The following is an 18,617-nucleotide window of genomic DNA, read 5'->3' as shown; positions in this document are numbered from 1 at the left end:
AAGAAGGCAGATGCCAAATGGCCTCTGTCCAATATGGTAGCCATTACCTCAGGTGGCTATCACACACTCATGGTGTGGCTTGTCCAAATTCAGATATGTCGAAAGTATAAAATGCCTCCAGATTTTGAAGAATTAGTCTAAAGGGGAAGATAAAGTATCTCATTAAGCTTTTATACTGCTTATATGTTGAGAGCACAATTTATTTTAGATACATTGTACTAAATAAACCACATTATTTATTTAGCTTGCTAGTACTGTTATAACAAAGTATCACAGACCTGGTAGTTTAAACAACAAAAATTCATTTTCTCAGAATTCTAGAGGTTAGAGTTCTAAGAACAGGATGTCAGGAGGGCTGGTATCCTGCTTGGCTTGATACCCATGTATTCCTTATGTCTTCAAAGATATAGGGATGGTTTTGTGTACTAATTTCCTCTTGTAAGGATTCCATTGGTGTTAGATTAAGGCCTACCCAGTGACCTCATTTGGACTTAATTCTTTTAAGGAAGACTCTATTTCAAATACAGTTGGCTTTCTTTATCTATAGGTTCTGCACCTGTGGATTTAACCAGCTGAAGACAGAAAATATTGAAAGGAAAACTGCATCTCTATTGAACATGTACAGGGTTTTTCCCCATCGAAGTGATTCCATAAGCAATATAGTATGACAGCTATTCACTTGACATTTACATTGTGTTGGGTACTATAAGCAAGATACATTTAAAGTGTATGAGATGATGTGTGATGGTAAATATGCAAAAATCACCAAATATGACACCATTTCATAAAGGGACTTGAGCATCTGTGAATTTTGGCATTTGAGAGGATCATAGATCCAGTCCTCCATAGACACCAAGGAACACCTATATAGTCACATTGTGGATTAGGACTTCAACCTATGATTTTTTTTTGGAACATGATTCAGTGTTTAACTTTATTAAAATTTCATTTTAATTTTACTTTAAAAAATGTGATTACTAGAAAATTTAAAATTACACATGTGGCATGCATTATTTCCCACCCTCTGCTTTTTGCCAGTACTGAGGTTTGAACTCGGGGCTTTGCACTTGCTAGGCAAGCACTCTAACACTTGAGCCACACTCCCAGCTATTTCTGTTGGACAGTGGTATCACAATAGACCATCACTGCAAAAAGTTTAGTTCCTTCGTATGTGGTTCACAGCTGGATTTCTTGGTACCTTGAGCAGCACCTGCCACAGATATGTACTCCGTCTTATTTGTTGGTTGTGGAATGAATGGGTCCTATAGGTAGTGGATAGGCCAGGGGAGAACTTTAGATGAGAATCTTTTGCTGTGGAGATTACCCGAGTGGCTCACAGTCGGCCCCATTGCCACTTTGAGGCAGAAAAACAGTAGCCATACTGGGAGGTGGATAACATCCTCTTGGAAGTAAGTCTGGCTGGGGTAGAGGGAGTTCATAATCCTTCTTTCCTCTCCAGCATCTTGTCTGTGTTGAAGGATGGGTGCCAGAATGGAGATCAGCAGGTCTTGGAGAAGATTCATGCCAAGAAGGGCACTGACCATAATGTCAGAGGATTTCTAAAGGTCTTTCAAGAGCTGTAACTTGGATTCCTCTTTCACAAAAGTGATTTAAAAAATGGTTGACAGATATTTAAAAAATTAGATGAACTAGATTTCTGGATATATGTTTAGATTATGTATAAGATTATAAAATTAGTGAAAAAAAAAGAGAACTTTCAAATTTGGAATGGTAATCAAAGACACTCACCTGTATCCTAAGTTCCCAAAAGCCCTGGACAAAGATGGCTTTATGAGAAAGTGCTAACAAATTTTTAAGGGAAGAAAATTATTGTTTTATGTAAGTTTTAGAAACAGAAATAGAGGAAGCTTCCCAACTCATTCTGTAAATCAGAATGACCTTAAAGCCAGATAAAGATGGCACAGGAAAGGTAATTATAGCCCATTTTACTTATGAGCTGAATGTGAAAAGCCTAAATATCATATTATGTAACTAAATCCATAAGTGTATTACAAATACCAAGTAAAGAGAGTTTAGTTTCAGAAATTCTATCAATGTAATTCACTATATTAATTGATTAAACACGAACCTTTCCATGGTTATCTTGATAAATGCAGAAAAAGCTTTTGATAAATTTTGATCTCCATTAATGGTTAAAAAAATACGCAGTACATTTGCTCCTTTCAGTTGAGTTGTATGCTTCCCAGGAGTCAATCATGTTTGTTCCCAAAGCTCTTTCTATAAGTTGAATTTGCTACTGTAATCATATAATTTAGTTAAATATCTTGTAAACTAAAGAATCGTAAGTGTGAAAGGAGACTTATAGTTTCTCTGAGAGTTCCATGGAATGTTACAGAAAGACTTGGTAAAAGGGAACTCAACTAATAAATTCTACTATTGGTTCAGTTGAAATTCTCACTATACTATAAGCAAAGGCCTTCATTCTCTATCAAAAGATTGGTGAATGAATATAGATATATGACTTTTAAGTTGAAATGAAAGTTTAAAGATTGTATAATTTTATAGGGTTCCCTGTTTTTACTGACTTTTATGCGTCTATTAATTGGTTCCAGTTATGTCACATAAGAGGGCTCCCACTATTTTCCTTTGAAAAAAAATGACACTGCCTGAATTGCCAGCATCATCTCTTATGTTCCCTTTACCCTGTCATTTGGTTATGGAAAGGGCTTGTAATTGAAGTGATCCATTTGCTTTCATCCTACCTGGCCTGTTGTGTCACAGAATCAATAGGAGAGATGTGCTGGACTGCCTGTGTTAGGCCTCCTCCTCCCTCTCTCTGTTTTTCTCATTTTTGTCCCTCTTATTCTGCCCCATCCTCCATTTCCCTTCATTCTCCTCCTTCCCTATTTTTCTTCACCTCAATTAAATCTACAAGAGGTTTAGGTAATCCTAACTTCTCTGTTTTCTTTGTCACTTCTGAAACTCTTTTGGTAGTACTGGGGTTTGAACTTAGGACCTTGTACTTGCTAGGCAGGTTCTGTATTACTTGAGCCACATTCCCAGCCTTTTTTGCTCTAGTTATTTTTCTAGTATGGTCTTGCATTTATGCCCTGGACAGTCTGGACCACAATCCACCTATTTATGATTCCTGCAGATGATAGGCACCTGCCATCTCACCCAGCTTTTATTGGTTGAGATGGAGTCTTGCTAACTTTTTGCCCCAGCTGGCCTTTAACTGTGTTCCTCTCAGTCTCTACCTCCCAATAGTGAAACTCTTTTCTCCCTCTCCAGTCTTCAATTGTATAGTCCCAAGTCTGATGATAAGATTTTTTTAAAAGGATCTTTTCTTTTTGACAGTGCAGGGGATCAAACCCAGGGTGTGCACAGTTGACAAGTGCCCTATCACTCAGCAACATCTCTAGCCTCTCTCAGTTCTCCCTCTTCCCTAGATCTTAGCCAATAGAGCTATTTTTTTGGGGGTGGGTATGTTAGGGAGGAAGGAATACATTGACACATAACTTTAGAACTCTTTCTTAGAATTGGATGAACTGGAATTGTATTCCAAAACCCACATTTCTGGAAAATCATGAAGACAATATGATGTACATTTTTGTTGTTGTTATGGTAGGAGGGAATTTTGCAGAAAACCATTGTAGAAAGGTACTTAATGTGATTAATATGTGGACACATATGCTAGACATCTTCTACCTATCACTTTCTTTTCTACCTTTCCAGAGGGTGGGTACCAGTGGGAGGGCATAAGGAAAGGGTGAATATGGTGGATGTATTTTGTATTTGTGTATGAAAATAGAACAATGAAACTTGTTGAAATTGTTCTAAAAAGGTGGGAGGCAGGATGAGGGAAAACAATGGAGGGGGTGAATCTTATTATGATTTATTCGAAGCACATATGTAAATATCACAATTTATCCCCCTGTACAACTATTATATGCTAATAAAAATTAAAAAATTTTAAAAAGGAGCTAGAATTTAAATTTTCTGAGCATTATGCACCCCCCACCTCCCACTGTTTATAGATAAAACCACCAAGGGCTCTTCTATATAATATATAAATAACTGGTCAGGTATTGAACCTGTGAATTAGTTATTGCTAAATTACACCTCCAGGCAAGGGACAGAAATAGTACACTAACATAGCCAACAACCAAGACAGTCATAACACAAAAATTAAACCAAGGGAAAGAAAACAGGCAAATAAAACCATCAACTAGCCTATCAAGAACATAGTTGAACAGCACCAAGTGGAGTGATGGGAAGAAGAAGGGATGGAAACCACTTTCCTCAAAAAAATAATTCAATACAGTATTCAGAAGGAAGTGAAAAAAATGGGTACTCAGTTCCTGACCCCAACAAAATAATGATAAATGTTACTATGAAAACCCAGTAATGCCCACAAAAACACCCTCAAAGAAGAAATCTTGCAAGAAATCACTGAGAATTTCATGGTGAAGATACTAGACGTGGTTAACCAAAATGTACACGATGCACTCAAGAAACTTCAATACACCAAGAATAAAGAACATGAGAAGATACAGAAACAAATAAATGAACTCAGAGATGACCTAAACAAACACCAAAGTGAAACAAAGGGCACTATAAAAACAGATAAATGAGTTAAAGATGAAAATAAAAAATATTAAAGAAGAAATGACCCAAGATATGGGAATCCTCAGAAAAAAAAATCAAACAGAAACAAAAAACACAGTGGAAGGCCACTCCAGCAGACTAGTACAAGTGGAAGACAGAATCTCAAGATAAAATAGAAATTAAAGAAAAAAACTGAAGAACTGTCAGTCAAACAACTCAAGAGCTGTGAAAGGAATATGCAAGAACTCATTGACTCCACCAAAAGACCAAACTGGAGAGTCATGGGTTCTGAAGAAGGAGAAGAGGTCCTAGCAAAAGGGATTCATAATACATTCAATAAAATAATAACAGAAAGTTTCCCAAATCACAAGAAAGTTTTGTCCATTCAGGTACAGGAAGCCTCCAGGACACCAAACAGACTTGACCAAAATAGAACCTCCCCACAGCATATTATCATTAAAACAACAATGAACAGAGAACAGAGAAAGAATACTGAAGGCTGTAAGAAAGAAAAAACAAATAACATATAAAAGGTAAACCCATCAAAATCACAGCAGATTTCTCAATGGAAACCTTAAAAGCAAGAAAAGCATGGTATGAGGTATTTCAGGCACTGAATGAAAATAGCTTCAACCCTAGGATAATCTACCCAGCAAAACTATCATTGAAAATAGATGGAGCAATAAAAATCTTCCACAATAAGCAGGAAACAATATATGACCACAAAGCCACTACTACAAAAGATTCTCCAAGGAATTCTGCACACAGAAGATGAAAGCAAACAAAACCATGAAAGGACAGGCAGTATCAAACCACAGGAGAAGAACAGACAAGGAGTCAGAGAGTAGCATTGATTGAGCTGCACATAATCAAATTCTTAAACAACAAAAACAACTAAATGGTAGGAATTACCATATACCTATCAAAACTAACACTGACTATTAATGGCCTCAACTCCTCCATCAAAAGACACTATTTAGCAAAATTGATTAAAAAGGAAGATCCAACATTCTGTTGTTTACAGGAGACACATCTTCCTAATCCTAGCAGAAAGGAATTGGAAGCTATTCATGCACTCTTTTTTTTTTTTTTTCATTTTTCTTTTATTATTCATATGTGCATACAAGGCTTGGTTCATTTCTCCCCCCTGCTCCCACCCCCTCCCTTACCACCCACTCCACCCCCTCCCGCTCCCCCCCCTCAATACCCAGCAGAAACTATTTTGCCCTTATCTCTAATTTTGTTGTAGAGAGAGTATAAGCAATAATAGGAAGGAACAAGGGGTTTTGCTGGTTGAGATAAGGATAGCTATACAGGGCATTGACTCACATTGATTTCCTGTGAGTGTGTGTTACCTTCTAGGTTAATTCTTTTAAGAGCAGAGAATGAAAGCCTTAACGAACTTTGTACTGATCTAGAAGAAAAGCATGAAGCATCAAAGCTTCAAATAAAGCAGCAATCTACAAATTACCAAACTCAGCTAGAACAGAAATAGGTAGAAATCAGCCATCTTAAGGCAAGACAGATTGCACTCCAGGATCAGTTGCTGAAACTGCAGCCGGCCACTCAGTTGGTACATTCAGGAGCTGACAGTATGCCAGCCACCACTGTGTCCTCTTCATTTGGTTATGGACTCAGTCATCATGCTTCAGCATTCCATGACGATGACATGGACTTTTGTGAGGTAATTTTGTCACAACAAGAAATAAACAGGTTGTCAAAGGAAGTTTCAAGACTTGAATTTGGAGTTGGCCATTGGAGGCACATTGCTCAGGCACAAGGAACTCATAGCTCTGATCAAAGTGAAATCTGCACACTGCAAAATATTATTAAAGAACTTAAACAGAACCGAAGTCAGGAAATTGAAGACCATCTGGATGGAATGTCAGTATCTCAGAATGCACAGCAACAGAAATCGACAGAGTTAAGTCCTCGGCATCCAGAGGACTTACATGACTGAAGAATGAATTGAAGAACTCAAAAATCTATTACAGCAAGGTGACTCAGAACTTACAGTGACTGGTCACTGTAAAATTTATGAGATGCAAAAAACTATTCAGGTTTTACAAACTGAAAAAGTAGAGTCTACAAAAAAAACTTGAAGAGCTGGAAGCTGAAATTAGAAATTTAAAACAAAATTTTTCAGAACTAGAACAGCTCCATGAAACTTTAAAGAAAGTTGTTTTTGATCTCAAAATGGAAAAGGAGAAGCTGGTTTTGACATATGAGGATGTAAGACAACAGTTGGAAGAATCTATTGCTGATAACAAACAGATTTCTCTGGGAAGAAAAAACACTATTGCAGAGACTCTAGAAGGGGAAAAAGAACAAATAGAAGCAGAATTGTGTCTGGCTGAAAAGAGGCTTTTTTAGTGTAAGCAAACCATTGAGGACCTGTCAAATTCTCATAATCTGAACACCTTTGCTTTACAGCTGGAACATGAGCACTTAATTAAACTCATTCAAGAGAAAGATTTTGAAATAGCACTCAAAAAGAATATTGAGCAAATGGCTACTGATCATAAAAAACTAAGGATATTTTGTCATCTAGTTTAGAACAGCAGAAACAACTTACACAGCTTATAAATGAGAAAGAAATCTTTCTTGAAAAACTTAAAGAAAAAAAAGTTCAAAACTGCAGGAAGAATTAGGTAAATGTTCTCAAGCCTTAGAAAATGAAACTTTAAGGTAGACCTCATAAGGGAACAGGTGGGGGGAAGGGGGGGGAAATGACCCAAACATTGCACATATAAATAAAAGGAAAAAAAGGCAGACCTCAGAGGAAAAGGACAGAAGTCTTGGATCCATGAAAAAAGAAAACAATCATCTACAAAAAGAACTGGAACAACTCCAGGAGCAGCAGAGGCAAACTGGACCTGGGGATGAGCCTAAAACCCTGGACAGTAACACAGAGCTAGAATCCAAGGTGCCTCAACTAAATATAATCAAGGATCATCTGGAAGAGGAAATTAAACATCATCAGAAGATAATTGAAGATCAAAATCAGAGTCAGATGCAACTGCCTTGGTCTTTACAGGAACAGAGGAAGGAAATGGACGAGTTTAAATACCAGCATGAACAAATGAACATCACACATACCCAGCTCTTTTTAGAGAAAGATGAGGAAATTGAGAATTTACAAAAAACAATTGAACAAATAAAAACCCAGTTGAATGAAGAAAGATAAGACATTGAAACAGAAAATTCTGATATTTTTCAAAAAATGACAGTTCAAAGCCTTAATATAAAAAACTAAGTGAAAGACATTATTTACCTGAAGCTGAAACTGAAAGATTAGTGAAAGGACTAAGAGAATGAGAGTTGGAGAATAAGCTTCTACATGAAAAGAATATACCTTTATCTAAACAAATTGATAAACTGTCCAAAGATGAGGTCAGTAAACTCACTCAGATTATCCAGCAGAAAGACTTGGAGATACAAGCTCTTCATGCAAGAATTTCTTTTGCTTCCTACACCCAGGATGGTGCTCACCTTCAACAGCAACTGCAGGCCTACGCTAGGGAAAGAGAACAAATACTCACTGTTTTGGATGAGAAGACAAGAGAAAACAGCCATTTGAAAACAGAATATCACAAAATGATGGATATAGTTGCTGCCAAAGAAGCAGCGCTCATTAAACTGCCAGATGACAACAAAAAATTGTCCACTAGACTTGAAAGTAGTGGTCAAGATGTGTTTAGAGAAACTTCAGAATTTATCATGTATCATTTTAGAAAAAGACATTGAAATAGATGCACTAAGTCAGAAAAGTCAAACTTTCTTGGGTGTTTTACAAACTTCCAGCCCTGGCAATGAGGTTGGAGGTGTTAATAGCAATCAGTTTGAGGAGCTCCTACAGGAGTGTGATAAATTAAAACAGCAAGTAAAGAAAATGGAAGAATGGAAATGACAGGTGATGACCACAGTCCAAAACATGCAACATGAATTGGCCCAGCTTCTGCAGAAACTTTATCAACTTCAGGCCCAAGTTTTGGTAGACAGTGGTAATAATTATCAATTACAAGTAGACTACACTGGTCTCATCCAAAGTTATGAGCAGAATGAAACCAAACTCAAAAATTTGGACAAGAATTAGCACAAGTTCAGCACAGCATAGGACAGCTTTGCAGTGCCAAGGATCATCTAGGAAAACTTGATATCATGTCACCCCCGCTCTCTTCTGGCTCATCATTTATCTCCCAGGCAGCAGAGTCCCTTAGAGCAAGTGTGTCTGGTGGGTTGAATGAACTTTCTCGTTTTCTTCAAGAAGAGGTAGAAGCATTGACAAAATTGCTGCAGGAAAAGGATGAAACAATTAGAACACTCCAGGAAAATATTAACAGGATCTTTTTTTCTTCTTCTTCTTTTTAAATTTATAATTTTTCTTTTATTTATATGTACATAAAATGTTTGGGTCATTTCTCCCCCCTTCCCCCCACCCCTTCCCTTATCCCCCAGACCTCTCCCTTTCCCCCCTTACCCCCTCACTACCAGGCAGAAACTATTTTGCCCTTATCTCTTATTTTGTTGTAGAGAGAGTATAAGCAATAATAGGAAGGACCAAGGGTTTTTGCTAGTTGAGATAAGGATAGCTATACAGGGAGTTGACTTTCCTGTACATGTGTGTTACCTTCTAAATTAATTCTTCTTGAACTAACCTTTTCTCTAGTTCCTGGTCCCCTTCTCCTATTGGCCTCAGTTGCTTTAAAATATCTGCTTTAGTTTCTCTGTGTTGAGGGCAACAACTGCTATCTAGTTTTTTGGGTGTTTTACCTATCCTCACCCTTCCCTTGTGTGCTCTCGCTTTATCATGTGATCAAAGTCCAATCCCCTTGTTGTGTTTGCCCTTGATCTAATGTCCACATATGAGGGAGAACATATGATTTTTGGTCTTTTGGGCCAGGCTAACCTCACTCAGAATGATGTTCTCCAGTTCCATCCATTTACCTGCGAATGATAACATTTCGCTCTTCTTCATGGCTGCATAAAATTCCATTGTGTATAGATACCACATTTTCTTAATCCATTCATCAGTAGTGGGGCATCTTGGCTGTTTCCATAACTTGACTATTGCGAATAGTGCTGCAATAAACATGGGTGTGCAGGTGCCTCTGGAATAACCTGTGTCACAGTCTTTTGGGTATATCCCCAAGAGTGGTATTGCTGGATCATATGGTAGATCAATGTTTAGCTTTTTAAGTAGCCTCCAAATTTTTTTCCACAGTGGTTGTACTAGTTTACATTCCCATCAGCAGTGTAAGAGGGTTTCTTTTTCCCCAATCCTCGCCAAGACCTGTTGTTGGTGGTGTTGCTAGTGATGGCTATTCTAACAGGGGTGAGGTGGAATCTTAGTGTGTTTTTAATTTGCATTTCCTTTATTGCTAGGGATGGTGAGCATTTTTTCATGTATTTTTTGGCCATTTGGATTTCTTCTTTTGAGAAAGTTCTGTTTAGTTCTTTTGCTCATTTCTTTAGTGGTTCATTAATTTTGGGAGAATTTAGTTTTTTGAGTTCCCTATATATTCTGGTTATCAGTCCTTTGTCTGATATATAGCTGGTAAATATTTTCTCCCACTCTGCGTGTTCTCTTCAGTTTAGAGACCATTTCTTTTGATGAGCAGAAGCTTTTTAGTTTTGTGAAGTCCCACTTATCTATGCTATCTCTTAGTTGCTGAGCTGCTGGGGTTCCATTGAGAAAGTTCTTGACTATACCTATTAATTCCAAGGTATTTCCTACTCTTTCCTGTACCAACTTTAGAGTTTGGGGTCTGATATTAAGGTCCTTGATCCATTTTGAGTTGATATGAGTACAGGGTGATATACATGGATCTAGTTTCATCGTTTTGCAAACTGCTAACGAGTTTTCCTAGCAGTTTTGTTGAAGAGGCTGTCTTTTCTCCATTGTATATTTTTAGCACCTTTGTCAAAGATAAGTTGGTTATAGTTGTGTGGTTTCATATCTGGGTCCTCTATTCTGTTCCACTGGTCTTCATGTCTGTTTTTGTGCCAGTACCATGCTGTTTTTATTGCTATTGCTTTGTAATATAGTTTGAAGTTGGGTATTGTAATACCACCAGCATTGTTCTTTTTACTGAGTATTGCCTTGGCTATTTGTGACCTCTTGTGTTTTCCATATAAATTTAATGGTAGATTTTTCAATCTCTTTGATGAATGTCATTGGGATTTTGATGGGAACTGCATTGAACATGTAGGTTGCTTTTGGGAGTATTGACATTTTTACTATGTTGATTCTACCAATCCATGAGCATGGGAGATCTCTCCCTTTCTATAATCTTCCTCAATCTCTTCCTTCAGAACTTTATAGTTTTCCTTGTAGAGGTCATTCACATCCTTTGTTAAGTTTACACCTAGGTATTTGATTTTTTTTGAGGCTATTGTAAATGGAATTGTTTTCATATATTCTTTCTCAGTTTGTTCATTATTAGTGTATAGAAATGCTAATGATTTTTCTATGTTGATTTTATATCCTGCTACCTTGCTATAGCTATTGATGGTGTCTAGGAGTTTTTGAGTAGAAGTTTTTGGGTCTTTAAGGTATTGGATCATATCATCTGCAAATAGGGATATTTTGACAGTTTCTTTACCTATTTGTATTCCTTTTATTCCTTCTTCTTGCCTAATTGCTCTGGCTAGGAATTCCAGTACTATGTTGAATAGGAGTGGAGATAGTGGGCATCCTTGTCTGGTTCCTGATTTTAGAGGGAATGGTTTTAATTTTTCTCCATTAAGTATAATGCTGGCTGTAGGTTTGTCATATATAGCTTTTAAAATGTTGAGGAACTTTCCTTCTATTCCTAGTTTTCTTAGAGCTTTTATCATGAAATGGTGTTGGATCTTGTCAAAGGCTTTTTCTGCGTCTATTGAGATGATCAAGTGGTTTTTGTTTTTGCTTCTGTTAATGTGGTTTATTATGTTTATTGATTTTCATATGTTGAACCACCCCTGCATTCCTGGGATGAAGTCTACTTGGTCGTGGTGAATGATCTTTTTGATGTGTTGTTGAATTTGACTTGCCATTATTTTATTAAGGATTTTTGCATCAATGTTCATTAAGGAGATTGGCCTATACTTCTTTTTGGAGGTGTCTTTGCTTGGTTTTGGGATAAGTATAATACTGGCTTCATAAAATGTGTTAGGCAGTTTTCCTTCCCTTTCTATTTCATGGAACAGTTTAAGGAGGGTTGGTATCAGTTCTTCTTTAAAGGTCTAATAGAATTCAGCAGAGAATCCATCAGGTCCTGGACTTTTCTTTTTAGGGAGACTCTTCATTGCTGTTTCAATTTCATTTTGTGATGTAGATCTGTTCAGTTTATTAATTTCCTCTTGGTTCAGTTTTGGATGATCATATACATCTAGAAATCTTTCTATTTCTTTAAGATTTTCAAATTTATTTGAATATAGGTTCTCAAAGTAGTCTCTGATGATTTCCTGGACTTCCATGGTGTTTGTTGTTATCTCCCCTTTTGCATTCCTGATTCTACTAATTTGGGTTTTTATCTCTTGTCATTCTAGTCAGGTTTGCCAGGGGTCTATCGATCTTGTTTATTTTTTCAAAGAACCAGCTTTTGTTTCATTAACTCTGTATGGTTTTTTTGGTTTCTGTTTCGTTGATTTCAGCTCTTATTTTTATTATTTCTCTCCTTCTATTTGTTTTGGGATTTCCTTGTTCTTGTTTTTCTAGGAGCTTGAGATGTAGCATTAGGTCTTTGATTTGGGATCTTTCATTCATTTTTATATATGCACTCATGGCTATAAACTTTCCTCTCAGGACTGGCTTCGCTGTGTCCCATGGGTTCTGGTAGGTTGTGTTTTCATTTTCATTGACTTCCAGGAACCTTTTAATTTCCTCTTTTATTTCTTCAATTACTCATTGTTCATTAAGCGATGAGTTATTCAGTTTCCAGGTTTTTGCATGTTTTTTGTCTTTACTTTTGTTGTTGAGCTCTAGTTTTATTGCATTGTGATCAGATAGAATGCATGGTATAATTTCTATTTTCTTATATTTGCTGAGGCTTGCTTTGTGCCCTAAGATTTGATCTATTTTGGAGAGGGTTCCATGAGCTGCTGAGAAGAATGTGTATTGTGTAGAAGTTGGATAAAATGTTCTGTAGACATCAACTAGGTCCATTTGATCTATGGTATGTTTTAGATCTTGGATTTCTTTATTGATTTTTTGTTTTGATGACCTATCTATTTTTGATAGTTGGGTGTTAAAGTCTCCCATAACCACTCTGTTGGAGTTACTATATGCTTTTAGTCCTTCAGGGTATGTTTGATGAAATTGAGTGCATTGACATTGGGTGCATATGGGTTGATAATTGTAATTTCTTTTTGGTCAATTTCCCCTTTTATTAGTATGGAATGTCCTTCTTTATCTCATTTGATCAATGTATGTTTGAAGTCTACTTTGGCAGAGATAAGTATTGCTACTCCTGCCTATTTTTGGGGTCCATTGGCTTCGTAAATCTTCTTCCAGACTGTCATCCTAAACCTATGCTTATTTCTATTGATGAGATGGGTCTCCTGTAAGTTACAAATTGTTGGATCTTCCTTTGTAATCCAGTTTGTCAAACGGTGCCTTTTGATGGGGGAATTAAGTCTGTTAACATTAAGAGTTAGTATTGATAGGTATGTGGTGATTCCTGTCATTTAGTTGTCTTAGTTGAGGGTTTGATTTTGTGTAGCTATATCAATGTTATTCTCTACTTTCTTGCTTTTTCTTTTCCTGTAGTTTGGTGCTGCCTGCCCTTTCATGGTTGTGTTGGGTTTCACTTTCTGTGTGAAGAATCCCTTCAAGAATCTTTTGTAGTGGTGGCTTTGTGGTAATATATTGTTTTTGTGTGTTTATCATGGAATACTTTTATTGCTACATGTATTTTGAATGATAGTTTTGCTGGGTAGAGTATCCTATGGTTGAAGTTATTTTCGTTCTGTGCCCAGAAGACCTCACCCCAAGCTCTTCCTGCTTTTAATGTTTCTGTGGAGAAGTCTGCTGTGATTTTGATGGGTTTACCTTTGTATGGTATTTGTTTTTTCTCTCTTACAGCCTTCAATATTCTTTCTGTAGTCTCTGTACTTGTTGTTTTAATGATAATATGCCATGGGGTAGTTCTATTTTGGTCAGGTCTGTTTGGTGTTCTGGAGGCTTCCTGTACCTGTATGGGCATAGATTTCTTCAGATTTGGGAAATTTTCTGTTATTATTTTGTTGAATATATTATGCATTCCTTTTGCTTGCACCTCTTCTCCTTCTTCAATGCCCATGATTCTCAGGTTTGGTCTTTTGATGGAGTCAGCAAGTTCTTGCATTTTCTTTTCACAGGTCTTGAGTTGTTTCACTAATAGGTCTTCTGTTTTTCCTTTAATTACCATTTCATCTTTGAGTTCTGAGATTTTGTCTTCTGCTTGTTCTATTCTACTGGATTTGCTTTCCATTTTGTTTTGTATTTCTGTTTCATTCTTTTTTTGTGAGGTTTTCTATATTCTGAGTCAGTTCCTCTTTGATATTGTCTATTTTTGTCCTGAGTTCATTTATCTCTTTATTAATCGTGTTCTTTGTTTCACTTTGGTGTTTATACAGTGCTTCTATGGTTTCTTTTATTTGTTCTTGTGCTTTCTCAAATTCTCTATTTTTGTTGTCTTGGAATTTCTTGAGTTTGTCCTGTACATTTTGGTTGACCATATCCAGTATCATCTCTATAAAACTCTCATTGATTACTTACAGGATTTCTTCTTCCAGAGTGTTCTTGTGGGCTTCACTGGGTTCTTTGGCATAGTTTATCTTGCCTTTGTTGGAGCCTGGATCTGGGTATCTGTTTTCTTCATTTCCCTCTGGTTCCTGTACTGATTTATTATTTGGGGGATAGTGTTTTCCCTCTTTTTTCTGTCTTCCCATCATTGCCCTTGCTATTATTACTGTCCCTGTACTGTGTGTAATTCCGTATTGTCTAGCTTGTAATAATAACAATGGTGATTTCTACAGTGGAAGGGTGAGAGAAGAGGGAAAGGTAAGAAGGTAAAGAAAAAGGGTAAAACAAAACAAAACCAACAAACACACATACACATACACACACAAAAAATAGAGGCAATGAAATAAATAGGGAGAGATAGTATACTAATCAACGTTGAGCTATACAGGCATTAGAGGGACAGAGAGAGGATAGTAAAACAGAAAAAAAAAAAATCCCCAAGTTCAAATGCACTAAAGTTTCAGTCCTAATAATTTTGGTGTTATTCCTTCATCCTCCAGTCCTGGTATTGATGTCTGGGAAACAGTTCTTCTGTTGTCTCATCAAAGGGGAAAAAACAAAACAAACAAACAACAAAGTAACCCAAAAACCAGAACACATCAAAACAAATAAATCCCAGATTTAAGTGCAGTACAGTTTCCGTTAGTCCTTCAGTATCCAGTTCTAGTTCTGTTGTTGTCTCTTCAAAGGACAAAATGAACAACAACAATAAAAAGATTCTGGAGACAGCTTTGTGAATGTCTATCTGGGGCTGCGGCTCACCTGCCACCTACTGTCAGCCTTCTGCTATTGCAGGCCTTATTTGTGCAGATCTCAGGAATGAGCTTTACACTCACCCAGCCCCACAGGCTTTGTTTGTTTAGAGTTCTCCTGGTCACATGCCCCTTTTGTTTTCTCCAGTATGCAGCTCTACCCGCCAGTTACAATTGCAGTCTTTTTTTTATTATTTAGAGTTTTCATGGGGAAGTGCTCCTCCCCCACTCTCCAGTGGAGTGTGCTATGCTTTAGCCATTTTACAAGCCTTCCCCTCTTCAAGCACACTGGGGAGGGGGGAGGTCCTGCCACTCCTACCTTCTCCTGCCAGCTTGTTTATTCACAGCTTGAGTGGGGATTGCTCCTCCCCCACTCTCCAGAGCTCAGTGTGCCCTGCCCTTTTTGCTAAATGTCTTTTTCTTTTCAGCTACTTGTTTATTATTCAGATTGTTTTTTTCTTCTTTTTTCCCTGGGTGGGGGGTCAGTCTTTCCAGGGGCTATGCTGATTTACCATGTACCGCTTAGCTCACCTGGTGGTCTGCATCTTCCCAAGCTTTCTGGGAGCTGGCTTCTGGTGGTGTGGGCTGGTTTCTCTGTTTATCATGGAGTGGGGATGCTCTGTGCAGGCTGGAGGTGTGGAGGAGTTGGATTTTTGTCTCTTCTTGTTGGTTTTTCCTGCCAGGTGTATCTCCAGCATCTCTCCAAGATTTTACTTTAGGAAGCACGCTTTCTGCTTCCTCCCTCTAGTCACCATCTTGGAATCCTCCTAATAGGTTGTCTGATTCAATTGCTGCCTTTTCAGAGCTAGAAAGAAAAGAAAATGAACAAACTGATTCAGAAATTAAGCAGCTGAAAGAGAAATAAGATGTATTATAAAACTTACTTAAAGAAAAAGACCTCTTAATCAAAGTCAAAAGTGATCAGTTACTTTCTTCAAATGAAAATTTCACTAACAAAGTGAATGAAAGTGACCTTTTGAAGCAGGCAGTAAGAAACCTGAAGGAAAGAATGTTAATTTTAGAAACAGACATTTCTAAACTAAAAGTGGAAAATGACAAAATAGTAGAAACATCCAGGGGAAAGGAAATAGAATATCAAACAGAACATGAAGTTTTTGTAATGCTTTGAGGAAAAGAGTTGGAGTACCATTCAATGAAGGAGAAGGATCTTGCTTTTGTGCAGCTATTGAAAGAAAAGGAGCAAGGTGTGGCTGGGGAGTTAAATCAGCATTTAAATACAGTTAAGTCAATGCAGGAGAAGACAATTGCATTTCAACAGGAGCGAGACCAAGTCATGTTGGCTCTCAAACAGAAACAAGTGGAAAACAGTACCTTGCAGAATGAAGTTCACCACTTACATAACAAAGAGTCACAGTAAAACCAGGAGCTGGATAGATTGTACAATCATCTTTTAGAATCAAAAGAGTCTCATACTTGGGAATTGTTGACCATAGAAGACAGAGAGGCTAAACTGAGAAAGAAAGTCATGTCATTGGATGAAAGCTAGTCTCATCCTCTCATGCAATGGAAAATGCCAGTCATCAAGCCAGTGTGAGGTAGACTCATTGCAAGAACAATTGAACATCATCTCTGAGCAAAGGGATGAAACTATAGCACAGCTTACTGTCTCTCAGGACCAAGTAAAGCAGTATGCTTGGTCCTTAACTCACATACAGATGGTCCTACAACACTTCCAACAGGAAGGAAAAGCTATGAGTTCTGAATTAGAAAAACAAAAACAGGTTACAGCTGAATGGAAGAAAAAGGCAGAAAATCTAGAAGGAAAAGTATTATCACTGCAGGAACGTTTGGATAAAGCAAATAATGCTTGGATTCAGCATCAAGGCTTTCAATACAGTTAGATCTAAAGGAAGAACAGATTGAAGAACTTAAGAAACAATGTGAGCTCTGACAAGAAATGTTGGATGATAAATTGGTGAATTTAGTAAATTGATGAATTTAGTAAACAGAAGGAAAAGTGGACAAAGTCCTTATGAGAAACCTTCTCATTGGTCATTTCCATACACCAAAAAACAAGCGACATGAAGTATTATGTCCACACCTCCAGCCTGCACAGAGCATCCCCACTCCATGATAAACGGAGAAACCAGGAAGGGTCCCACGCCACCAGAAGCCAGCTCCCAGAAAGCTTGGGAAGTATTATGGAGATGGAGCAGTTGTTTAATGAAGATGAGGAGGTGTTGCCAGGTGGATGACTGTGTGACTTGGAGGAAGATCAAAAATTATCCCCAACAACTTCTGACACCAAATCAGCAATCTATGCTTAATAGTTCTTTTTCAGAGGTTTTTGTTAAATTTCTAGAAATGGAATCTCACCCATCTACCCCCCCACCAAAGCTTTCTGCTTATGACATAAAACCTGGAGGGAGAAACTGGTTACAAATGCACCAACAAAGTTTTAAAGATTCAGCAGAACCCAGGGCTGATAGAAGAGCAGACGTGAATCCATTCTTGGCTCCCTGCTCTGCAGCTATATCTCTTATTAACCCAGTTGGACATGGACCTGGTGGGCCCAAATATCTTCTTTTGAAGCCCATCTCAGATGTTCTGCCCACTTTTACACCTTTGCCAGTGTCACCTGACAACAGTGCTTGCATTGTGCTGAAAGACCTGCTAAAGCAATAGGTGATTCTGAAGTCAGAGACTATTTAGCACTTTAAAGGAACCATGAACACTATGCTTCTGTGTTTTATCACAAAGTGGCCTTTCAGAAGAAGTCATGTATTTGTGGTTGTAATTTCTCTAAATTTAATAAAAATATTCTTATTGCTTTTAGAAAAAAATAGTGTCTTCCTGACTCCTAAACTAGTGAGGCCATTTGTTATACCCTACATTTTCTGTTTCATAGAACTCATCATTTATAATTGTTACTTCTTTGCTAAAATGTAATTTGTGTGAGAATATGGGTTTGTCTTATTATTACTTCTCATTGATCATCCCTGTGCCTGGTGCATAGAAGATGAGAAAGAAGTTTTATGAAATATAAAAGATTTAGGTATAGAACGGAAGAACTTCAGCCCAATAGTTTCCATGTAGGATAAACCCACAGCTTAACATTATACTCAAGGTGAAATTGTTGAGTGAAAAGGACCTTAAGTTAGTGCATGCACGAGGTAGAAAGCTGTCAGCATAAGATGACCTTGAATTCTCACAGAAGTGTACATCACAGCTGCATCTGAATGAAATCAGATGTGGGCTGAAGAACTGTGATGCAGTTGCTACAGTACTGTTACCTCCAAGTCTTAGAGAGACTAAGCAATTTGCCTAAGATCACATAGTAAATAACTAGTGGAGAATGCTACATAGAAGTCTTTGTATTTTTAGACCAGGCACAATGGATCAAACCTGTAATCTCAGCTACTCAGGAGGTGGAGATCATGAAGATCACAATTTGAGGCTAGACTGGGCAAAAAGTCAGCAAGACCCCATCTTAACCAGTAGAGCTGGGTATGGTGGCACATGCCTGTCATCCCAGCTACACAGAAAGCCTAAACAGGAGGATTGAG

The 18,617-nt window shown here is 37.6% G+C and overlaps 2 pseudogenes; both read left to right on the top strand.

Moving 5' to 3' along the window:
* The first annotated feature begins 1,894 nt into the window (after positions 1 to 1,894).
* Positions 1,895 to 6,671, top strand: LOC109702607 (thyroid receptor-interacting protein 11-like; annotated as a pseudogene).
* Positions 6,672 to 16,009: 9,338 nt separating this feature from the next.
* LOC141410424 (thyroid receptor-interacting protein 11-like) lies at positions 16,010 to 17,736 on the top strand (annotated as a pseudogene).
* The last annotated feature ends 881 nt before the right edge of the window (positions 17,737 to 18,617 follow it).

The sequence above is a fragment of the Castor canadensis genome, chromosome 2, assembly GCF_047511655.1.
Source record: "Castor canadensis chromosome 2, mCasCan1.hap1v2, whole genome shotgun sequence".
Classification (NCBI taxonomy): Eukaryota; Metazoa; Chordata; class Mammalia; order Rodentia; family Castoridae; genus Castor; species Castor canadensis.
The sequence above is the reverse complement of the archived record's forward strand: the minus strand, read 5'-3'. Positions and strand labels throughout refer to the sequence as shown.